The sequence below is a fragment of the Dermacentor silvarum genome, chromosome 4 (genome assembly GCF_013339745.2).
Source record: "Dermacentor silvarum isolate Dsil-2018 chromosome 4, BIME_Dsil_1.4, whole genome shotgun sequence".
NCBI classification, from domain to species: Eukaryota; Metazoa; Arthropoda; class Arachnida; order Ixodida; family Ixodidae; genus Dermacentor; species Dermacentor silvarum.
The window spans coordinates 150,548,354-150,570,369 of record NC_051157.2 but is presented as its reverse complement, the minus strand read 5'-3'; the positions used below and the strand labels follow the sequence as shown (position 1 = coordinate 150,570,369).

General features: G+C 42.6%; 1 pseudogene; it reads left to right on the top strand.

Annotated features, from left to right (window-relative positions):
- Window positions 1–290: 290 nt before the first annotated feature.
- Window positions 291–21,394, top strand: LOC119448351 (uncharacterized; annotated as a pseudogene).
- The last annotated feature ends 622 nt before the right edge of the window (window positions 21,395–22,016 follow it).

The following is a 22,016-nucleotide window of genomic DNA, read 5'->3' as shown; positions in this document are numbered from 1 at the left end:
TGTCATTCGCGAGAGGGGGAGCAGGGAACAAAAGCACACGCCACGTCCCACCGCCGCTAAGCAGACGACAGCCGAACAGCGCTTGAACGATACGGTTCGCTTGCTTCGGTTACGCGATTCATGACGTCACCACGAGTGGCCAAGCGCCATTGGCACCGCGATGCTCTAGCAAGAGCTGAAGGTAGAAAGTAAAGAAAGCATAAGACGCGCGACCGTTTTGTCTCTCGTCACTCACTCTCTCGCGAAAAACTGCAACGTTAAAGGAAGACGGTCTCGGCCAATCAGAGACTCATCCGACGTCCTCTCCTTACCACCACCTCTCAAGTTTCGGGTGAGAGCATACACGCATTGTTTCCGGGCGAATATGAGGCGTCGCTTCCTTCCGGGCTCATAAAAGCGCGCTCTCTTTCGGGTGGCCACGCTACATCATCTCTGTGTGTCAGCGAGGAAGTCAGTGCGTCCCCAGGATATCACTTGCACTGCGGCGGCCCGAGATCTCAGGATCTAGACTACCTGCGGCCAACTGCGCGAGGTGAGATGAGGGTTTTCTCAACCCGTGTCGTCTAATGATGGAACTGTCCTTTGCGGTCCTTGGTGGCAAAACCTCCACTTCTTTCCAGAAGCCCGTGGAAGTTGGTGGTAGTTGTCGTTCCAGCAAAAGCAACCGTATCGTGATTGTGTCAGCAACTTAAACAAAGCTAATGGAAAAGAAATACCACTGTTACGATTTGTCGGATCGCGGATAAGAGTGAGTTGTGTACATAAAGGGTAAAGTCTAGTAGTTATCGCTGCTGACTTTTAGAAGGTAATTATTGCGTAAGTGATGCCCATGTCAGCAATAATAATTTTATGTGACCAAACGACTGCAGATTACAACAGTCCGCTAGTAATAATGCACTTAAGTAGCATGGATGTGCTGGTATTATAATGAGCAACATTGGAGTGTAGTACCACTGGCTGGCATAACAATCACTGCAACGTGTCGCCGTGTAACACCGTGTAATCTACACCGTGACGGCTGGCTTCATGCATCTTAATTCACCAAAACTAACAGTTAAATCGGGGTACGTGGAAACGCTGCATGCCATGCTAAAGTGGGTAACAATGCAGCCCCGTAGACTGTGGAATTGAATCGAACGAACTTTGAACGGTTTGTTGCAGCCCGATGTCTCAAAACAGTGCAAAAAGGTGGAAAAAGGCCTGTAATTGACCTGAAAACATCAAATCACAATAAGGTTGACATTTCACACAGGGCCATGTGGAATCTTGTGATAGGTCTACATAATAATTCTAGTAACCTAGCACATACTGTCTTGTAAAACTTCGTGGGGTCTCAATTGTGAGCTCTCCCACAGAGGCTGTCAACCAGTTCTGCCTAATGCTCCTTATTGTTGTTCTGTGTACGTATTTGAAATGGCATAAACTGGTCTCATCGATCGCACACATTAATGGGGGACCGTTTTTGATGGGATTTTTTTAGGGGAGGGGGGAAGGGGGAGGGCGGCGTTCTTGGCCTGATGAGCACAGCGCAGCCAGATTAAAAGAGCAGCAATACGCTTTCTACAAGCCACTGGGTTAAACGCACAGTTTTACAGATGTCACAACGTTGAGAACTTGTATATACGCACCTCCTTCTCATATCATCATCATCATCATCATTCATCGGATGTTCCGCGTTCCTTGTCTCTATTGTAGAGTAACAGTCCAGAGCAAGATGTAGCTGAAGCCAACCTCTCCGCCTTCCTGCAAATTAATTTCTCTCTCCCTTTCTGCATTTCTTTCTCTTCCTCTTTCTCTCACTATTATTGCGTGTTCAGGCACACTTTCTGATGATGATGATCATGATGATGATGATGATTCGTGAAAATGGCATGTAGTCACAATAGAGGATGGCCCGAGAATCGGTTAGTTGTAGCACACTCACAAATAATAACATTAATAACAATCATAATAATATAAAAAACAACCACCGCTACTACTACAAGAATGCAGCAAAAAGATGAAACAGAGAGCAAAAGAAAAGGTTGAAAGAAAGATTCATTGAACGACTCAGACCAACCGGAAAGAATTTAGAAGCTAGATAACTTGTGAGCGTAATACTTTGTTTTTCTTCCAAGTCAGCCACTATATCAAAATTCCTTACAATTACTGTCATTGGCGAGGAGAATTCTCTAGTCGCAGCGTGATTTTCCTAGAATTCGGAAAGCGATTGTCTTCTGTGTGCTCTTCTCCGCGTGGCTGCCAAGTGCAGTGAAAAAGCGTTCGTCGAAGGGGCTTAACGACGTTACCATGGTCTACCTCGTGCTGCATAAAATAGCGTATGTTTTGCGACGTGATTCTAGCCATTATGGCTACTTGTAATAGAATTTACTCGGTTCAAGTCCACGTTTTCATTATCCTTCTCTAAGCTTACTTACATTGGCGAAAGTTTCATTGGTCAAGGCTTGAAACGCCTCTCTAGTTACCTGCCTATTAACGAGCTATTTATGCCTCCATATTCGGCAGTGCCGATTTTTGAGATCAACTATTCCCACGTAACCTGCGTCTCCATAAAAAAAGGCAAAACTTTTACATATGAAGAACGATCTATGTACTAAATGCGCAAAGATATTTCTCGAGGACTGTCAAAATGGTATATATTTTGCGATAGGCATTTCAATAGAAGTTATTGAATTTCCTTAATTCAGTCAGCAGAAATAACAAGAAAGTCAAACTGGACTATATGAAAGCCAGATAAATAAAAAAATTTCCTATATACAAAGCAATTTCTGAACATTGTAAAGCAGCACTAATAATGTATGTTTAAAACGTACCATTATATCGCGCGAAAATAGCAGCCGCACTCGATAGGTCCAACTCCGCACAGTGCTACGCGCCTGCGTAAGTTGCCATTCCCACGAACAGGGCCGCCGGTTTGGCGTGTTGGTAGGTAGCTACGGAAGCGCTCAATGTACTGCAGCTAGCAGAGGGAAACGCAACAGGAACAGGAACATGAAGTGGGGAAAATTAGCACGTGCATCATGTTCCTTTTCTGTATTCGCTTGCTAGTGGCGCTACATGGACGGTTTACCGCGAAGACACGGCACTGCCGCACGCGCAATGCTGGAAAAGAAAAAAAAAAGGGGGGGGGGGGGGGGGGGACGAAGTCATCACTCTGCCATGTCGTGCACCGTGTGCGGATTTCCAGCGCCGCGGCTGTGCCACCAAGACGTGCCGTGCCAACAGCCTCTCGACAACAAGGAACAGAAAAACGAAAAACACAACTAAAATTTGCGTCTCCAACGGACGGCGCAGCTCGTCTAAGTCCGTATGCGCTGTTCTACTCGTATGACCACTCGATTTAATGATGTCAGAGCGTTTGGCAAGCAGGCAATCCTCGTCTCCCTACTAAACTAAGTTCACCTCGAAATGTAAAATAAAAAGAAAAACTTTAATCAGACGTGCTTTTAGTCATAAAACCTCATAAAAGTTTTATAACAAATTCCACGCTAAACAGAACCCGCATTTTTGGAAGTTTGATGTGAACGAGTTTCATTGTGCACAATCATATCCGACATCTATTGCAAGGTTATGCAGTGGCAATCTTAGAGTGCCGCGATGCCGTGGATGGCAGTGAACGAACGCTCCAGATAACAGCAAAGTAATAGCAGAGCAAGTATACAGTGGCCGTAGTTATAGCACTATGTTCGTTTTCTGTTGAGTATATAGCGGTATTACTGCATGCGCCTTGATTACGCTCCTGAGGCGTCGCAGCCAAGTGTACAGCGTATATACAAGTGTGACGTTCAGACACAAATGCTTCGCTGTTCCTGAACACTTTATAAAAGTTGTACCGTACGTCAGAAAAATGTGTCCGTAGCAAACTGAGCCACGCAAAGAACCTCGTTTCGGGCTAGTTCTCTCATGACAAGAATATAGGCAAACCGTGCTCCGGTTCTCTTCCCAGTTATTACTCCTCTCTGTGTGCGTATTTCGTTCCATCAGTTTGCTTCATTTCACGGCTATCCGTCCGAAACTGTCAGTGTGTTAGTTAATTTGGAAGTCATAGGGAAACTTTTGCCACTCTTATAACGCAGCGGCTGCTTAAAGTTTGGGATTGTTTTCTTCACTAGCGCAGGTCGGTTTAATTTTCATGAAAAAACAGTGTGTACTGAGCAAAACATTTAGAAAAACATGCAATGCATTAGGTGGCATAAAACCACCGCCTTACTTGAAGTCGGCGTATATCGCACTCCAGGCCCCTCTAGTGCTACACACTGCTCTATCTCCGTCACTCAAAACTTTCTATTCGCCTTGACATCACAACATATTCACCATACTTTTCGCTGTATAAGCACGTCTTTCACCCATTACCTGATTTCCTAAATACTCATATTGGGTCTGCATCCGTACGACAGAAGTGCATACCACATATATCAACTTAGCACAGCAGTACAGCTCGCTTTTTTTTTCTGCTGGAAATAACTTTTTGCGATGAACAAACTCTTGTGACGATGGCCGGATTTTGCGCTAGATAACTGTGTCCTCTAAGACGTTGCAAACAAAGAACCAATGCGCTCGACAGCAGTAGGCGGACCCGTCGAGAGTGGGGCGAGAGGGCAATAATTGAGTTAGTGAAGCTACCGTCGCGTCACCTGCTGCTTGATGGGGCCCCGAAGCACCCATCTTTGCACTCTTAGGGCGTCTCTGTCCTCCGCAATACCCCCACCTCCTTACACGGAGGAGTCGTGATGCGCGCTATATACGCCTTCACTATAATGAAAGCCGCAACTCTTTGGTTCGCTCGAAGAATTCTATAAAGCGCGTTCACGGCCTGATCGGTCAGGAAAAGATGACAAAGTAAGAAAAGAGAAAGACTAGTGGCAGGAGGTGAAAGTATTTGCAAAAGCGGATTCAGTTGGCTCTTAACTGCTGACGTAAGTGCACTTCTTCATTAATCTCCACTTCAGGTGGACGTCGACGAAGTTGCATTAGCAAGGCGAAGACGCTACGCGCCATGGCAAAAGCTGCTTTCGGTGCGGTGCTAAGCCTCGTGAATATTCAGAGGGCTTATGCGGCTCGGTGTTGGGGCGCTTCCTCGCTTGCACTTGGCGTGGCGGATCCGCCACGCCAAGTCTATTACAAGGATTTAACTTGGAAATGTGCAAGCATTATAGAAGCAATATTGTCCTGCTTGGTGATTCTAGCCTGTCTGCATTTCATTGGGAACGCCAGTAGTGAACAGGGAACATGTAAACATTACCTTTGATATCATGTTAATATACAACTTGGTAGGCAGTCTACGAGCCATTTCGTGTAAAATGTGCTTCCAGCTCGGTGTTGCGTTTGTTTCTTCTCAGTCGAAATTTATCTTATTATATTGTGCAAGTCAAACAAGGGCTCTCCGATCACCATCCCGTAAACATATCAATGCATGTTGTACCAGTTAATAATTATAAACATTCCCTTACACTCTACTTTAAGAATATTTCACATGCCAGTGACGCATACATCGAACAACGCATGCAAACTTGTTTGGTTGAATTCGACGGCACTAATTTTCCCTTACTTTGGAACATGTTAATGAAATGTGTCACTACTGTACGTTTAATTTCTTCCCGAGCAAGCTGAATAAAGTCAACAAACGCCTTGGATGACTCAGGACATCATTCATCTGAAACGCATGGCCAAAAGATTAAAGAAAAAGCATGCGCAACGCACTAAAATAGAGAGATGCAAGACAGCCTTGCTCGAGCAGCCAACACCATGAAATATAATTATTTCCACACTTCGATTCCGAACTTCATAAAAAACGAGCCTCATAAGTTTTGACAGTACATAAAAAAAGACACCGGTGTGGCAAATATGAGTTGACGGGAAAGTGGTGACATATCGGAGCGTCAAAGACCCCATAGCTAAGCATTTCAAGAATTACTTCAAAAGTGCATTTTCTGCTGCAACAATGTGCGCATGCGATGTCACATAGCCTCCTATAACAAAAGTGAATTTTACACGTTATGCTAGTATTTATAATGTGGTGCTTTACTTATAAACAAACACCCTCCTTGTGGTCCCGACTAAATTCCTAATTCCTCAAGCGATAAGCTGAACTCCTTGCCACATTGCTTGTGATTTTATTTCGTGTTTCATTCATGACCTGACAAATGTAAGGGTACTGCATTTCCCGTGACGTCCCTGTATTTAAGAAAGGTGACTGATTAGAAATACACAATTGCCGTCCAATATCACTAACCTCCAGATGCTCCAAACTTGCCGAACATGTCGTTGCTAATTGTGTACACAAGTTTTTGGAAGATCGTGCTTTTGAAAGGGTATTCGACAATAACTCTACTTATAAAGATGGTTCACTCGTTCGCTTTATCTGTGGATCGTAACGATCAAACAGACCTATTACTTCTTAACGTAAGTAAATGTTTTGACAGGGTTCCCCATGATAAACTAATATTACAGCTTAGAATTACATTTTATCTGATAGATATTTACCAAGTTGACTTCCGCAAGTTAACCTAACAGGAAGTAGCACAATGATATTGGAGCACAACTTTCAAACAGTCTTCCAATCATGTCAGGAGTGCCACAGGACAGTGTACTGGGCTCCGCGCTAATCTTGGCTTCGCAAGGGTGGAAGAACGGGCATCTTGGTAATGTTTCATCTTTGGTTAGCAGCGTGACGATTTACATGGGAAGTAAGTCAACTGCATGCGCTTCAATAATCTCTCTAGTTTGTTTGCTTTCGTGACGACTGATAATTTGTGTGCCTTGGGATATGGATCTGCAATGGCGGTCTCTGTAATGGATGCCGAGGTGGGCAGAAACGGAGTTAAAGACATGACTGTCGTGCTCCTTCTATCGTTCATTGAGACAGCGTCCCGCTTGATCAATGCATTCGCGGCAGCAGTCTTGCAGGCGTAAGTGGCGGGAAGCGTGCAAAAGCAAGAGGAAACTAGGAACCCCGAATCTGTCATACTCGGAAAGAGAGCCACTGTCATCCCTTATATTCATGCATTGTCCCTTAATCTCAAAAAGGTTGGCCCGCGCGCGGGCCTCGATGTCGTGTTTTCGGCATCAGATACGCTGCCGTGCTTATGCAGGCAGGTTAACTACGATTCAAAAGAAAAAAAAAAACTGCAGAAGTAGTCACAAGAACCACTTTGCCGCGTACGCAGTAGGTGTTGTTAACAACATTCCCCTTTCCTGTGGCCACGAGCACATTTATCGGAGGGGGTTCTGTCTCGATGAACTATTAAACGAGCCCAACAACCATATTTTTAACTCCGAGTATGGTCATCTTGGTATTCATTGCAGAGACCATCATGGCGGACATATATTCTAAGGCACACAAATTATCAGTCTCCACAACAAAAGCAAACTAAAGAGAATGTTGAAGCGCATGCATTTCACAAGTCTGTAGAGCGCTGTGTAAAGTGTTCTTTCAGTGTCACTGTGTGATAAAGAAGTGCAATATTTAGACGTCTGATCAGTATGTTGTTTTTTGGTAGCAAAGTCCCGAACACGCGTCACCTATCTGTACTTTTCGTTGTGCCATAGCGCGGTATTTAAGCCTAGTTTATTCACGCAACACAAATTGTTGTAAGTCAGCGCTCTTCCCTGTCACTTTTCTTACTTTCCATGTCGATCGTTGCGCTTCTAACCAAACATGTTTCTCGGCTCACCTTGCTAATATTCTTAATGCAATAACTCCTTTTGGGCAAATTCAACTGTTTGCACATGACGGCATTGTGTTACAATACCTTTTTAGTCATGGTGGCCAAATTCTGTTAAAGACCAACCTGAATGTCATATTGGAGTGATGCGGTAAATGGACGGTTGTGAGCACCGACAATACGCCCTCCCTATTACGCATAAACAAACATCTTTTAGCTATAAACTTGGTTCGTCGTAGCTCAAAAAAGTCGATTATTTCAAATGCTTAAGTGTGACATTGAGAACGAGCTTATCCTGTAGTATGCATATTAATAATATTTGTTCATCTACCTTTCAATAATCCTGCTTCCTAAAGCATAAACTTCAATCCCCTCCAACCAATGGTAAACTACTCAGGTACTTTTTGCTTATCAAACTCCCGTTACAACACGCGCGAAAAGTTTAGGACCCAGATAATGATCTAAACATTAAGTACTCGAAAGTATACAAAGGAAATCAGTGTTGCTTATTTAAAACAAGTTCTCACAATCTGGCTCTCCATTCAAAATAATTGACTGCAATGATATTCCCCGTCTAAAAACGCCTCAAAAATAGTTCTAAATTGACTTCCTCTATCTATCTCTCCTTCTTAACCAAAAACTTGCCATAGACCCATAATCGTTTCTTCTTTACTAAGCATACCCACACGGCCAAGATCAGGCTACGTCTCTAACACCTTATGTAGCTAGAACTGACATAAGTATTTTTATTTTCCGCGCACAGTGTTCGATTGGGCAAATTAATCCAGGCAACTTCTTAGTGCCTGTTACCACACCAAAGTCCCACTGTTGTATCATTTCACACCTCTGTATTTGTACCGCAGTTATCACACTAATCTAAAAACAGGTCCCATTGTTGCTTTCTTTAATAATGTCTGTATCTTGAAAATCTCATCTTCATTTGCTCAAGGGCCTGCAGCACGCAATAAATAAAATAAATAAATAAATGTTACACAGACAGGTATCCTTCCGCAAGCATGCACACAAAGTCCGCACACAAAATCATGTGAGTAACAACGTCGCCATATTATTTGCAGAAAATTAAATAACACGCAATAAAAAGTGTACGCACACTGTCTGTAGCGTGAAGTCTATCCTATTCTGTCTGTAGCGTGAAAAAGTGAATGTTTAGAATAAAATTTTTGTTTCGGCAATACGTCCCATGGACGCTGGCTTTCCGCAAAGTAGTCCTTCTGGGTTCTCAGATGTATTAGAGGGAGAGATTGAAACTAATTTACCGCCCCACGACAACTGCGTATTAAGAAATTTTTAATTATGGTAGAGCGTGAACACGTACGTTTCCGGCTAAAACTCAAGTTATAGCTTTTCTTTTTAAAAGTAACACCTGCTAGACCATAATTATCCACCTCTGTAAAACTGAATGTACAAATAGTTCGATGTATCATATCACATGCTGGGTGCTTCTTAAAATGTATGGAATGGAAGGCTCACATAAATTATGTCGTTTTGAAACCTTGCAAGTTTGTAGGTTTTTGTAGAGCGCATTATTCCATTCTTAAGGCGTGCGATGAGAATAGAAAATTTCAGGATTGTGTAGAGTGCATTATTGCATTATTAGTGGTTCGATGCTAATGGAAAATTTTAGGGATAGGATAGAGCCTTCTAAGACAATGGCATGGTAAGCGGTGATCACGGTGACAGCATTCATTCAAGTAATATAAAAATAGCTGATGACGCCTGTGGTGGCGGGTATGATGATAATAACAGTAATTATCATCATTGTCACCGTAGCGATATTTTTGTGTCATGGCTGTGCCGTCCTGACAAAAGTCAAGACTGCATACTTTCCCTGCACTGTCATTTCGCATGTTCCTTATCCTATCGCCCAGTTTTCAATCATTCTGCCGGCCCTTGCTCCACGTTTTACTAATGCATTTCTGCCCACTGCTTCACTTTGACACTCCCCAATCAAAATGGAGCATCTGAGGACACTTTCGTTTTACTTTCTTGCTTCTCGTTTTATTACAGCTGCAGAAATGGCTATGTGTACTAATATTTGCCGCATATTTTCACAATTACATATTATGTGCCGCCAATTCGTCATGTTCTATATCGGCATAAATTTGTACGCAAACAACTCCGAAGCTTCTCTACTGCGATGTTCCGTTTCCAGATTCACCTTCATTTCTAATAGTGGCTAGATTCATACTTTAATCCGTACACTAGGGACACCTCCATGCTTAAAAACTGGCTACAGGGCGAATACACGTCACACTTCTACGTAATTTCGCGTAGTAGTCGTTCTCATCAGCTCTTTCCTGTTGGCGCTTCAAATAATGCTCGTGGTACAGGAGGCGAACGCATAGTTGTCGCTTTCCAATGTTATTTTTTTCTCAACCTCATGCATCATTCTGGACATGTCAGTAAACATTTCTCTATCTCACAAAACAGCACATCTATCAGGCACATTTTCCTCTGATATGTTATTAGTTTTCATACCCATTGGCGGAGGGCATCGCCACTGAATTTCATCGTGAAGAACTGATTTTGGTACTATTGACTTAAGGTGGTGGCGAGTCGTAGTCCGCCAAATAATGTGGCCCCGTCTTGCACCGACGCTGGCATTAGAAACTTTCAGCACATCGCTACCGCTGAAGCATTACTGCCCGGGCCAGGCATACACCGTCTGTGCCGCATCGATTAACTCTCCCGCGCATGCGCAAAAGGTATAATTGTTACGCTGCGCTAAAACGTTCCAAAATTCAATCACGTGCCGTAAATGGGGACGCGGACCACCGAAAATAAATGAAAAGGCAAAATATAGCCCGTCTTGGTTTTTTGTTCATTTATATTTGTGGTTGGCAAATATAGACCAACCAGACAATTTTCCGTCAAACACTTAGCTTTAACGCACTCAAAAGTATTTGAAGTCTATAAATGTATTTTATCAAATACATAATAAGCGTAAGAAAGAGTTATACATTGAAGCTTTCTTTGCCTTCATGTAAGACATTTTACCATTGCATTGGACCAGCATGTTTTTTTTTTTCAATTTACTCTGAATGAAAAACAAAAAGAGTCTGCTCACCTCACAAATATTTCACCACGTTTACTTTAGTTTCTTTTGTTTTCGTGGTTGGTGGTGCGTGTTTCGTCCTGCATTGGTCGAAGGCTTACGGGGCTTCTCGTCTCTCTTTGAGAAAAAGCGCGCATTGTGAAAAAGCGCGCATGTCAGCTTTGTGTAGCAACCTTCCTGCAAAATTTATCGAAGAATCTTTCGGCGATTTAGATTGACTTTTGATTCTAAAAATGCTAAAACAGCGCAGAAAACGAATACTGCCAGAAGAAAGAACACTCATCACGAAGCACTAGATATTAACTTTGTAATGTTTTCAAAGAAGCCAACTTCCTGCTTCGCCAAACATGCTGAATACAGTACATGTGGCGTTCATTTTTAGCTGCATCAAATTTTTTTTAATTTGCCTGCGGCAAATAGCACAATTCTAACTCTTGAGCTCGGTGAGGTTTTTAATAACTCGATGAGGTTTTCAATACTTCTACGAGAAAATGAAATGTTTAATTGACTAATTCACATTTTACATTTAATAGCTTTTTAATTATTTACCTCAGGGCACATTCTCAATCTATGAATTGTAGCTAGCGAGTTTGCAAGACATATCCACTTAGAATGAATTCATGAAGATGGCACCGGTTTCGAATATGCGCCATGAAACTTGTGGTTAAACTTCACTTTAGTTAACTTACTTTTAAAAAAAGGACGCTGTTTTATGCCTTGAAGCACAAAAGCGACTAAAATACTTTGAAAATTATTATCTCGAAACTGGTGCAGTCCTGAAAATTCGCTCCAAGTATCTAAGATATGCTTTGAGCGCTCACCCGCTACAATTCGTAAATTACAATATGTGCCGTGAAGTAATTAATGAAAAGGTTAATTATTGTACTTATGTTAATTATTCAATAAAATATTTCGATTTCTCGTAGAAGTAATGGCCGCCTCATTGAGTAATTTAGCTCAGGGGTTAGGGTTGTGCTCACAGGCAACTGTCTCCCACAGGCAATTTTCTTTATTTGTACTTTGACGGCGGCGGCCTATCACGCGGCTGAGCACGGCTGAGCGCGGCCGTGCGGGCCCTATCTTGAAAGCGATCTGCGATGAGTACAGAGTCTAGGTGTGCCGAGGACTGATAGCATCGTGTGCGCTGTGTTATCGCCGCTTAGTTCGCGTTAAAGCGAGAGGAAGTACGAAGTTCGATTCTCTCGCTGCTGCTGCCGCTCTTCCTCACGCCATCGTTTCGACAGCGGGTGTCGGCGATCATTGAAAGAGATGTGTCTATGTTTGCCTGTGCGTACGTGACACCATGCTTGTTAATCTTGTTAGTAAGCGAAAGTTTACAAGTTTAATACGGCGGCTAGGACTACTATATTTACTTCATATAGCTGTCTAATGATTTACTATCGCAATCGACTCTTTGCCTTTCGGGAGAAACTGCGACTATGTTGTTATGAGTGGTTAAGTATTATTGACAGAATTTTAATGAGGATCCGCTACGTCATCGGGGTAGTACATCAATGTCCCGGTTGGTTCTAAAACCGTGTCCTGCATTTACCTCAATTTCTCGACTACTAAGGCTCTGTACTCGATAATTTTGACGCCTTAGATATCCTCCAGTATTAATGTATGATTTTAGCTTGACCAAATATTTGCCTTTACAGTCCTTTTAAGGTTCTGTTTCTTTCCTGTTTTTGTTCTTTTTCTTTTCATCTTGTTCTTTTGGTTCTCCAAACCGTCAGTCCACCAATTCAGTGATAAAATGACATGGTCTCCAAGCAACGTATAAGCAGTGACAACAGTGATGTTCCGCATGGGCTAATCACCCTTTTCTCTCATTCTAGCGGCCACAATTTCCTTCACATCAGGCGTCATGGCCTCCATCTCGTGGCAAATAGCTCTACTAACAGCAGCAGCGCTGGCGATCTCTGTGGGCACCACACCAGCGCGGAAGGTACGATGCATTAGTTTTTCGCCGTGGGTCTAATTGACAAAGCTTTCGTTCGCAAGGGCCTTTTGATGTTGGCCAGCTGCACCCTTCGGTATTAAATATATACAACATGACCATTAGTTAGTATTTATATATTCTTACGAACAGCTTTATAGCGTAAAGACGTTCTGATGAAAATATTCGGCTGTGTTCTTTAGATTTGCGAACTTCAATATGTTCTCTGCACTTATGCTATTTCAGTGTTCTTTTCTGCACAAATAAACACAATTCGGTAAATTTCATTCATACGAGCTCATCCATAAGAGTTTCTCACTGAAGTCACTCCAAGGTACTTCACTTTTCTTGGGATAATGCACCATTTTGTCGCTTCTTCTGATATGCACACTAGAATGATAACTGCATCTTCCAAGACTTCCTTTATTCTATTACACAACGCACAATGCTTATAGAGCAGTTATGGCCATTGGTGAGGACTCAGATCAGCTGAAATTTCATAGCTCGACGTCTATATTGAAGCAAAGTGTTTTAGAAAGATACCGCTTGGGCCTACAAGCAAAGAAAAAAATGTGACTTTATGATGCTCTACCTGAGATTAGGATAAAATGCTTATATCAGAATGCTTGACGCTTGCATGCAATAGTAAAGTGGGGGTCTGAAAAAGCAAAAGAAATGGACGCTAACCAGTGGAAATCATCTGAGGGGCGTAGGACGCATAAGTAGAGATTGAAGAAAAGATAAGGAACCTAAAGCTGTAGGGTCGACAGGGTTCGGATAACGCTGGAATAACAGAGATCCATTACGAGAAATATTTGCCCTGTGGTGTACCTAACACTACTGATAATATAATCCAATGGCAGTAACAAGCTGCTTCCCTCGCCAACCAGCACGTTCGTTTGAATTTTCTTTTTGCAAAGCGTTCCAAGCGACAGGCGTACGAGCTTCCGGCCGGCTCCGAGTTGCTGCTGTACGCCCCACTCTCCACCAACTTCCGGTGTCCCGGTGAAGGGTACTACGCCGACGTGCAGAACAACTGCCAGGTGTACCACGTCTGCCACCAGGTGAGAATGTGGCACTAGAGGCCACGCTCCGTAGGTGACCACTCGCTCTGTTTGCAGCGCAAGATTTTTAGTGTTTTTTCTTTCTATTTTTATTTGAAGTAAATTCTCTAGAATACTGCAAGGGATGTCTACAAGGTACTAGTGGGTTGGATATGCACTGCGAACGCAATCGCACTCTCTCGCTTTCCTCTATTTTTTTTTTTAGTGCATGTGGCAAGAATACCGGACACGCTGTCGCACGGAGGCTGTGAGTTTTCGGGTTAGGCACATATTACGTATGTAGAGGAAACCGCTGTCGCTTTCTCCACCTAATTTATGAGAGCAGTGAAAAAAAAAAGATTCAGCGAACTAAAGCTGGGGTATCGCAAATCTAGTTGGACAACTCAGTATTGCAATGTGCGTACACTTACAGGATTATGCGAGACCAAATCTTGAGGCAATTTTCGACAGGCACCGGTATGGTGTTCATCTAACAATCCATTTTATTTATTTATTTATTTATTTATTTATTTATTTATTTATTTATTTATTTATTTATTTATTATTTATTTATTTACTTATTTGTCTAGTTAGGTAGTTAGTCAGGTAGTTATTTGCTTAGTTAGTGATTTAGATTGTTTGTTTGTTCATTCATTCGTTCGTAGATACTATCGGTCCAACTCAGGACCGCGATAAGAGCTGTAGGATGCATACAAATTCTATAAATGACTCACCATTGACATATACCTATGTCATCGTTTCTGAGAATTGGAATTGTGATATTGTAACTCGTTTGGGAAAGCCTTTAGCCGCATCCACCCGACAGCATATCACTAGCCGAAACGGGACGTGCAGTCTACAGGCGCTTTTGCTAAGTCATTGAGTACTGCATTAAAGGAGAACTGCATTCTTATACCTCACGAAAAAATCGAAGCTTCGAAAAAAGAAAAGAAAGAAACAATGACGTGCACACTCAAGTATTCACGAGTAGCGAGCTCTTGTACCCTCTATGTTGCACATGCTGTATAATTCTCTACGGGATTTCTCGCAAATGTCCGCGCCTGTTGTCTTAAAATGTCAAAGATAAAGCGTGCTCGATTACCATAGCGAACAATGCAAGCATAAAGAACGATGCACGCCCCCGCTCTTCGCAGGTGACACGTCCGGACGGTTCGGCCGACACGCAACACTACAGCTTCATGTGTGGAAACCAGACCGTGTTCGACCAGCTGTCTCTCACATGCGCCTTCCCCGAGGACGCCGTGCCGTGCGCAAGCGCACAGGATTTCTTCTACGTCAACAACTACATCGGCGTGGAGAATGCGCCCTTTCCTCACCGACGATGACGTGCGCCGAGCGGACGCCTACAAGCAGGGGCGATAGGCGGCCTCAATACGCTGATTGTAGAACGTACTCGGCATCAACAAACACGCATTATATAGTATATTCCGCTACGCTACCTTATTCAAGGCACGGCGGTTGTGCTTGCAATGGCCGACAGGTATCTTCTCCGCCCGACCGATGGATTCTCGCTGATGTCGCGCTATGCATCAGCAACTCGCTGATACATATCGAATTACTTCAAAGCACAAGTAGGCCTACCAACGGGCTTTGGCCAATGGATAATATTGAAGTGCACTTGTATGCGGCGCAGTCAAGCTTGAGCTCGAACACTGCTATTACAGGGCACGGTGTCGTAGGTCTATAGCCCAGGATTCTAACTTCCAGCCTTCGTCGTTATCTTCATAACTTATCGCTGCTCTTGTACGCTCTCTGCTTACGTGGTTCAAACTTTCGGCTTTGGTTTGTGTCACCATGGCTTATTCATACGCCAGCCATTTAACGCCATCACGCGTTTTTGAGCTGATAACCAAAGATCTAAGACAAGGATAACTCATCTTCACTCGTCTAAATTTCTCTACTTCCCACGAAGCAGGTAATGAAAGAGGAGACATGTGGAATGTCTTCGACGTGTGCTTTTTTCACGTTCTCTTTACCGCTTCCGTTCGTTGCACATGTTATAGTGTGCCCGCCGTGCGATTCAGTGTAAAACATAGGATTGTGTTTATTCCAGCGTTAATTGTTATTCATTTCTGTTTGTTCCTTCCGCTTATTTTTCTCTCGTTATTGTCTAATGTCTGTTCGTGCCCTCGTCCGGCCAAACCATGTTCTGTTTCCTTACTCTCATCCACGTCCACCGCAGTCGAAAGTTAATTAAACTAAACGATGTTGCACTCAAAAAACGTTTACAGGGAATTTTGGCTACACCTGTTGTAATTGCCTTGGATGCAGAGTGCACGATTCATATCGGATAAACGCAAGATAAACGTCCACTTATATCGCACCTTGAAAATTTCGGTCCGTTGATAATGAATGTTATTAGACTTGACAAGCCATTCATCCTGTGCTGCTTTGCTGAAAGACCATTAGAACCGCCCGCTAAAATGCATTAAGTTATTCACGTAAAGATTTACGAGGCTTCCGAAGCTTCCTACGTTCACACTCACTTGTACTGTGCCAAATAATAACCTTTTATTTATTCACAGCTCTGCAAGCCTTAGACATTCCAATTTTCTTTAAACAATGCTCCCCTCTCTCCCCTTCCATATCATCGGGCTTGAACGAATATTAAACGATGCATTCTTTTAAATTTGTTTGCAAACGTTCGAAATCCTATTTATACCCATCCCATTTTTCATTTCTTTCTTAACATGGGTATATCAGACTTCATACATGCATTCCCTTTCAGCAGCTTCAATTACATGTTTTCTTTTACTTCCTCTGCTACCCGTTTGCTCTTTACTAAGCATTCACGTTGTGAGCGCGCGCGTATGTCCCGAAAGCCTTCACCTATTGACACAGTTCATCTCTATGCCTTATTTATTTCTCACTGACTTGCAACGTAACAGACATTTTCGCAATTTTCTTACCCAGCGCTTTTTATGTTGGTGTCGGTAACGTTCTCCCTCTAGTAGCTGCTGGCCAGCAAGGGGAATTTCAACTCGCTATACTTAATGCTGTTATGGTGTGTAAGGTTGCCTAGTGCACCTCCCAGGTGCTCTCATGTAGACACGGTGAGCAGTGCCATGTCTTTTAAATGAAAAGAGCCAACAGTTTTAAAACACAGCGCACTAGAGATTATGCCTTTCTTCCGGCAACTCACAGCCGGCGTTTGTAGATGTTAGAACCTGTGTGATAATCACTTATTGGGAAATACTTCAATCATGATTTTGTAATTAACTTACTGAGTACTTATTTTAGAACACTTTTGATCGCTAAATGGAAGCCGGTAAGCACTTGAGCCTTGCTCACTTAATAGAAATTCTCAGAATGTAGCACCGATTTTGAGTTATCCGTCCTCAAACTTACCAGGTTACAAATTCGTGTTGCGCTTATTTCTGCCCCGCTTGCGCGAGAAGAGCATCGTTTTTATGGTAAATATTAAGTGTAACGCATTTCACCGCACGTTCAGGGAGAGGTATCGTCTTATTCGTGCAATGACTCGTTAGTGTACATGCCTCGAGCATTTACCAGTTTCAATGCTGCGTTTCCAGCAAACGTCCTAAAGTAAATAACTCTTTGTAAGCATTTACGGTTACTACTAACTTAAGCAAATATCGCACCTTTACCAAGAAGGGCATTATTCTCTTCGTTACATTTTCAAAAGGTTGGACTCTTCTCATTTGAAACGCACGGTATAAAGGTCTAAGGCACGAACGTTCATCAGATGAAGAGGGCCTGTAAGCGTACTGAGTACGATTTTCGGATTGTTGCTAATGTTTTCCTTAGCGTTAAGAATAATGTTAAAAAATATTCCTGAAGGAAAATAGTGTTGCTAATCAGTCTACGGGTGTACGAACGGCAAAACGTGCTTTCAGTGAAATTTTGTGTGTATGTCTGGGGCACAGAGATGTCTTAGAATAGCATTTTTTGCTGTCAATGGATAAGATTGATACACGCAATTTGCACATAACGTCACAGGCGCCAGTTAGAGCACGGTACACTGCTTTCATTGCGTTACTGAAGATACGCGAGGTAGCGGCTGATCGGAATAAGCCGTCCGCCTTTTGGGAGGGCTACTAGCACTCTAATATGGCAGCAACGACATCAGTGCAAGCCACGTGTGTTAAGCTAATAGTGTCCCCCCCCCCCTACAGCCCACCCCTTATAAAAATGTGAACATGGGTTAAATGTTTAGGGACTCCATGAGATGAGCGAAAAAAATAAAAGAAAACAAATTCTACATCGCCCTGTGTGCGTAACTTCAGATTGTATTTGCAGCTAAACGTTATGTTCGCGAAGACTAAACTATTGCTCTTTAAAAGACTGAGTGTCTCCGCTTCTAGAACATTAAGGTTTATCTGTGTGTGTTCTCCACCAGCCCTAAAGCTTTGTTCCGATTGCTTATAAACTTGAGCATTGCCTATCAAACTTGAGCGCTGGTGCTGTCTCTCTACTGCCGTAACATAAGTTTCTTGCTGCCCAAGATTTTACAATCATGCCGCTGTATATCTTTACGGCTTACACTTTTGTGTTGTTTTGTGGAACCTTACCTGAAACCTACTCCATGCCCTCCTATCCTCCTCTACCTTCAATATTTGCATAGATTATGGCTGACTACATTTCTTTGAGTTGAGATGGTTGACCACAACCCTTAGGACGCATTTTGGCTGTCTTATAACGAAGCGAGAAATTACTCTACGAGTGACAGAAATCTTACTCTCAAGTGGCACAATTTAGAATAGAGAGATGGAGAAGAAAGCTTAAGGAGCGATAAGATGCCGAGGCATGCGGTAGGCGCCTTCGGCACAATTCGAGCTACAGATCCTAATTATCAAGACATGCGCCACAAACGCATCCTTTGCTCCTATGTTGGCGTTAGCGCTGTTCAGTCTGAATTCTTACCACTCATCAAATCACCTTACTTTATTGATTCGGAAAACATGTTTTTACCAGCAATAGCATGTTCAATTTTTTGCAATCATGCGTTGCATGTGATCGCTTCGTCGTACACCTGTCGGGAGCCCATATTTATTGTCACAAAAAGTGATTCTTGCTCAGCGTTACCCTGATTCCTGAGCAGCCCGACTTGAGCTTCTGTAATGGCCGCTGGCGTAGACCGCGTTCGCCGGCGATTACGTTCATGAAAATTACTCCCCCCCCCCCCCTTACACCCTATTGACACCTCCAGCTCAAAAATTTCGGCTATTCTTGTTGTTAAGTGCAAAACGGACACTCCTGGTGTCTATTCTGCTTTTCGTGAGTCGTCAGATTCGGGCTAGACAAATAGATATCAACAAACTTCTTCTAGGTGAATACACGTGGTGATAAATTTTTTATTCTTTTTTTTACCTTCCAACAACTTTTTTTTTCTATTCGCACAAAGCGCCTGGCACAATTCGGTGTGTTCAGGGGGAGGCACTGGAGGGGCGAACATTACTTGTACAACACATCGCAATGTCCAGGTCACTAATTAAAAATATTCACTAATTAACTTTTAAACTATTCACATTAGGACACAGTTTCCAATTGCGAATGGGAAGACGAAAAAATAGTAACGTCATGTTTGACTAGTAGAAATCCAGACTAGCATCATTTTCGGGATGATCCGCCACTGAAATCTGCTACTAATGCAATGTTGTTCCAGTTAAAACTATCCCGAACTGCTTGACGCGCACTTTTGGGAAGCTTTTAACTGTACCGTCAATGCATTTTGAAGCATATTTTGAGGCCGGATATCTGTGAAGCGCTGCTATTATGACGATTTCCGCTAAGCAAACATGATGTACACCATGGCAGCTCGGCCTCAATTTCGCAATAGCAACAAGTGCTCTAAAGTGAAGAAATTAAGGCTTAGCTAGTGAATATTTTATTTACCAACCTATACATTGTCATTTATTATGCCGTCTCTTCTACATGTGCATTAAAACCGCGAACAGCGCTATCTGTAACACTTTATTTTTAAAAACAATTGTACTAAATAAAAGGAAAGGGGTACACCGCTACATGGCAGTGTTTCATAAACGTGTAGTTTACACAGCATTGTTTTGTTCGTAAAAGAAAGCGAGATAGGAAACGAACAGATTTTACTTCTATGCAATCATTTTAGGTTTATGGTGCAGTCGTAACAAAATGTATGATATCCACCACTTCTAGTGTCCACCTGTCGATGAAGGGATGGAACGATTTCCTTGTTAGCCCATCATGAAAAGCTTGAACCAGCGGAAGTTGCGCTTGTGTTCTTTAAAGCGCTTCAAGACGCCCATGTCTTTTGTGTTAGTTTTAAAAGTGTCTTTTACTTATTCTTTTTTTAGAATGGCTCTTTGTAACCATCTTATACATCGCGAAACGCGATCTAAATTGTTTCTTTTTTGACGATTTGCTTGTGAGTGCTATAAAAACCGCATTTTGTATTCTGAACGCCATTTCTGTCATTACAATCAACGGTGACACGTGGTAACACTAGGTGCGCCCGCTGAGTGAGATTTTACTGCGTAGCAGACGTATTATTCCTTTTTTATATTGCATTGACTCGAAGTGATACGGCTATACAGCGAAATGACCTGCAGTTGTTAATTTTGTTGTTATGAGGTGTATTGAAATAGCAAGTTCCATTGCAGTATCTTGCGCTGTGTGTGCAAGATACTGCAATAGTATGTAGTGCTGAAGGAATGCTTTTAACATTCGTTGTGTGCGAGAGTCCGCAAACAAGTATCCTTGTTGTTACCGCCTGTTCTTGATTGTTCGTGGTTTTCAAGGTTTCATCTATTTGCCATATCTGTAATGTGAAGCCCAACTCGACGAGCTTTATGACATCCGACAGACAACTGAAACTGACGCGATATATGTACAACAGATTTCCCACTGCGCCAAGTAATATGCTACTTCACTTTTACGAGTCTATTTTTGTGGGTTTTGTTTTTAATATGTTGAGAGGAAGCTCTAGCTCGGGTCCTCAGCATTCAGATGCATGTTAAAATCCGAAGTATTCCTGTTTTGGCACCTGCTGAATTGATTTGACTGAGATTTGCTGTCATCTTAATGAAATACAATGACTGCTAGGAACATTTGGGCCCTCAGCTTTTTACTGAACTTGTAACATCAGGCAAACATAATGCAACAAATTTCGTTTAAATCAATTCACTGGTTCTCTCTTGTGAGCTCATTCGAGTTTTACATGTATTTCAATAAGGAAATCTGACTTGGGTTCGAGCTACAGGTTCCTCTTAAGAAAGTATGCAGCTGTTCTTGTTATAAATGCTTACTTTGTTTCGTTGTTCGATGCACCCGCTTTCGTTGTTCACGTTAGTTACTCGTTCTTGCTTGTTTTGATATTGTGTTTAGGAAAGCGCCGACAAACGTTGAACTCCCCAGCCCCACGTGTATACTAACAACTGTACGACAAGACGGCACATCGCACTCATATGTAGAAATTTTTAGTATTGAGTGCCCTTGTCAGGAATATCAAAGCGCTTGTTATCTTATTTACGTTCTGTGGTGTGCCCTTTTGCTGTAGTCGTTGTATGAGCCCCAAATACGTTGTTTGCTTGACTACAATAAAAGCGCACGATTTTGACTTGCGGTTGTTCGTGTGTTAAAGATTTATTTACGAGGGTAGAATATGTGTTCCGCGTCACTCACTGTGATCTGCAGAGCGATTCGTGTTATTACATGTTTGTGTGGCACGAAAAAAATAAATAAGACGTTTTCTTGAAACATCAAAAAAGGTGCAAATTTCTTCCAGGCCAGGATCACCGAGGCTAACATGACCGCGCTCGCAAGTTCCGAACGGTTGCAACAAAACTAGTCTCTACAGCCCATCTGCCTTCAAAAACACAGGCTTATACATTCTTTGGATTCTTTTTAATTGTGCGAAACAGACACCACACAGAGTGCAAGACCCACACAAGCGCCAGTTGTCATGTGTCCTGTTCTCTGTGTGGTGGCTGCTTTTGCGCCGCTGAAAAGAATGCATGGTAAACTTCACCACATTCCCCGGCAACAAGTCCTTTAGAAAGAGACCTCTTCAGCAAAAAGAAAAAGAAAGAAAGAAAGAAATAGGCAATTGTAAGCAGCTTTTCAAGTAATTAAGTTGAAAATTTTGAAAGTAACAAATATGTACCAACAGCTACTGAATGTTGAGTGAAACCACGGTGACTTGCCTTCTAAGGATGTTCTGGTTTAACGTTGCTCTTAATTAAAATGAAATTCTGGAGTTTTACGTGCCAGCACCACGATCTGATTATGAGGCACGCCTTAGTGGGGGACTCCTGGTTAATTTTGACCAACTGGAG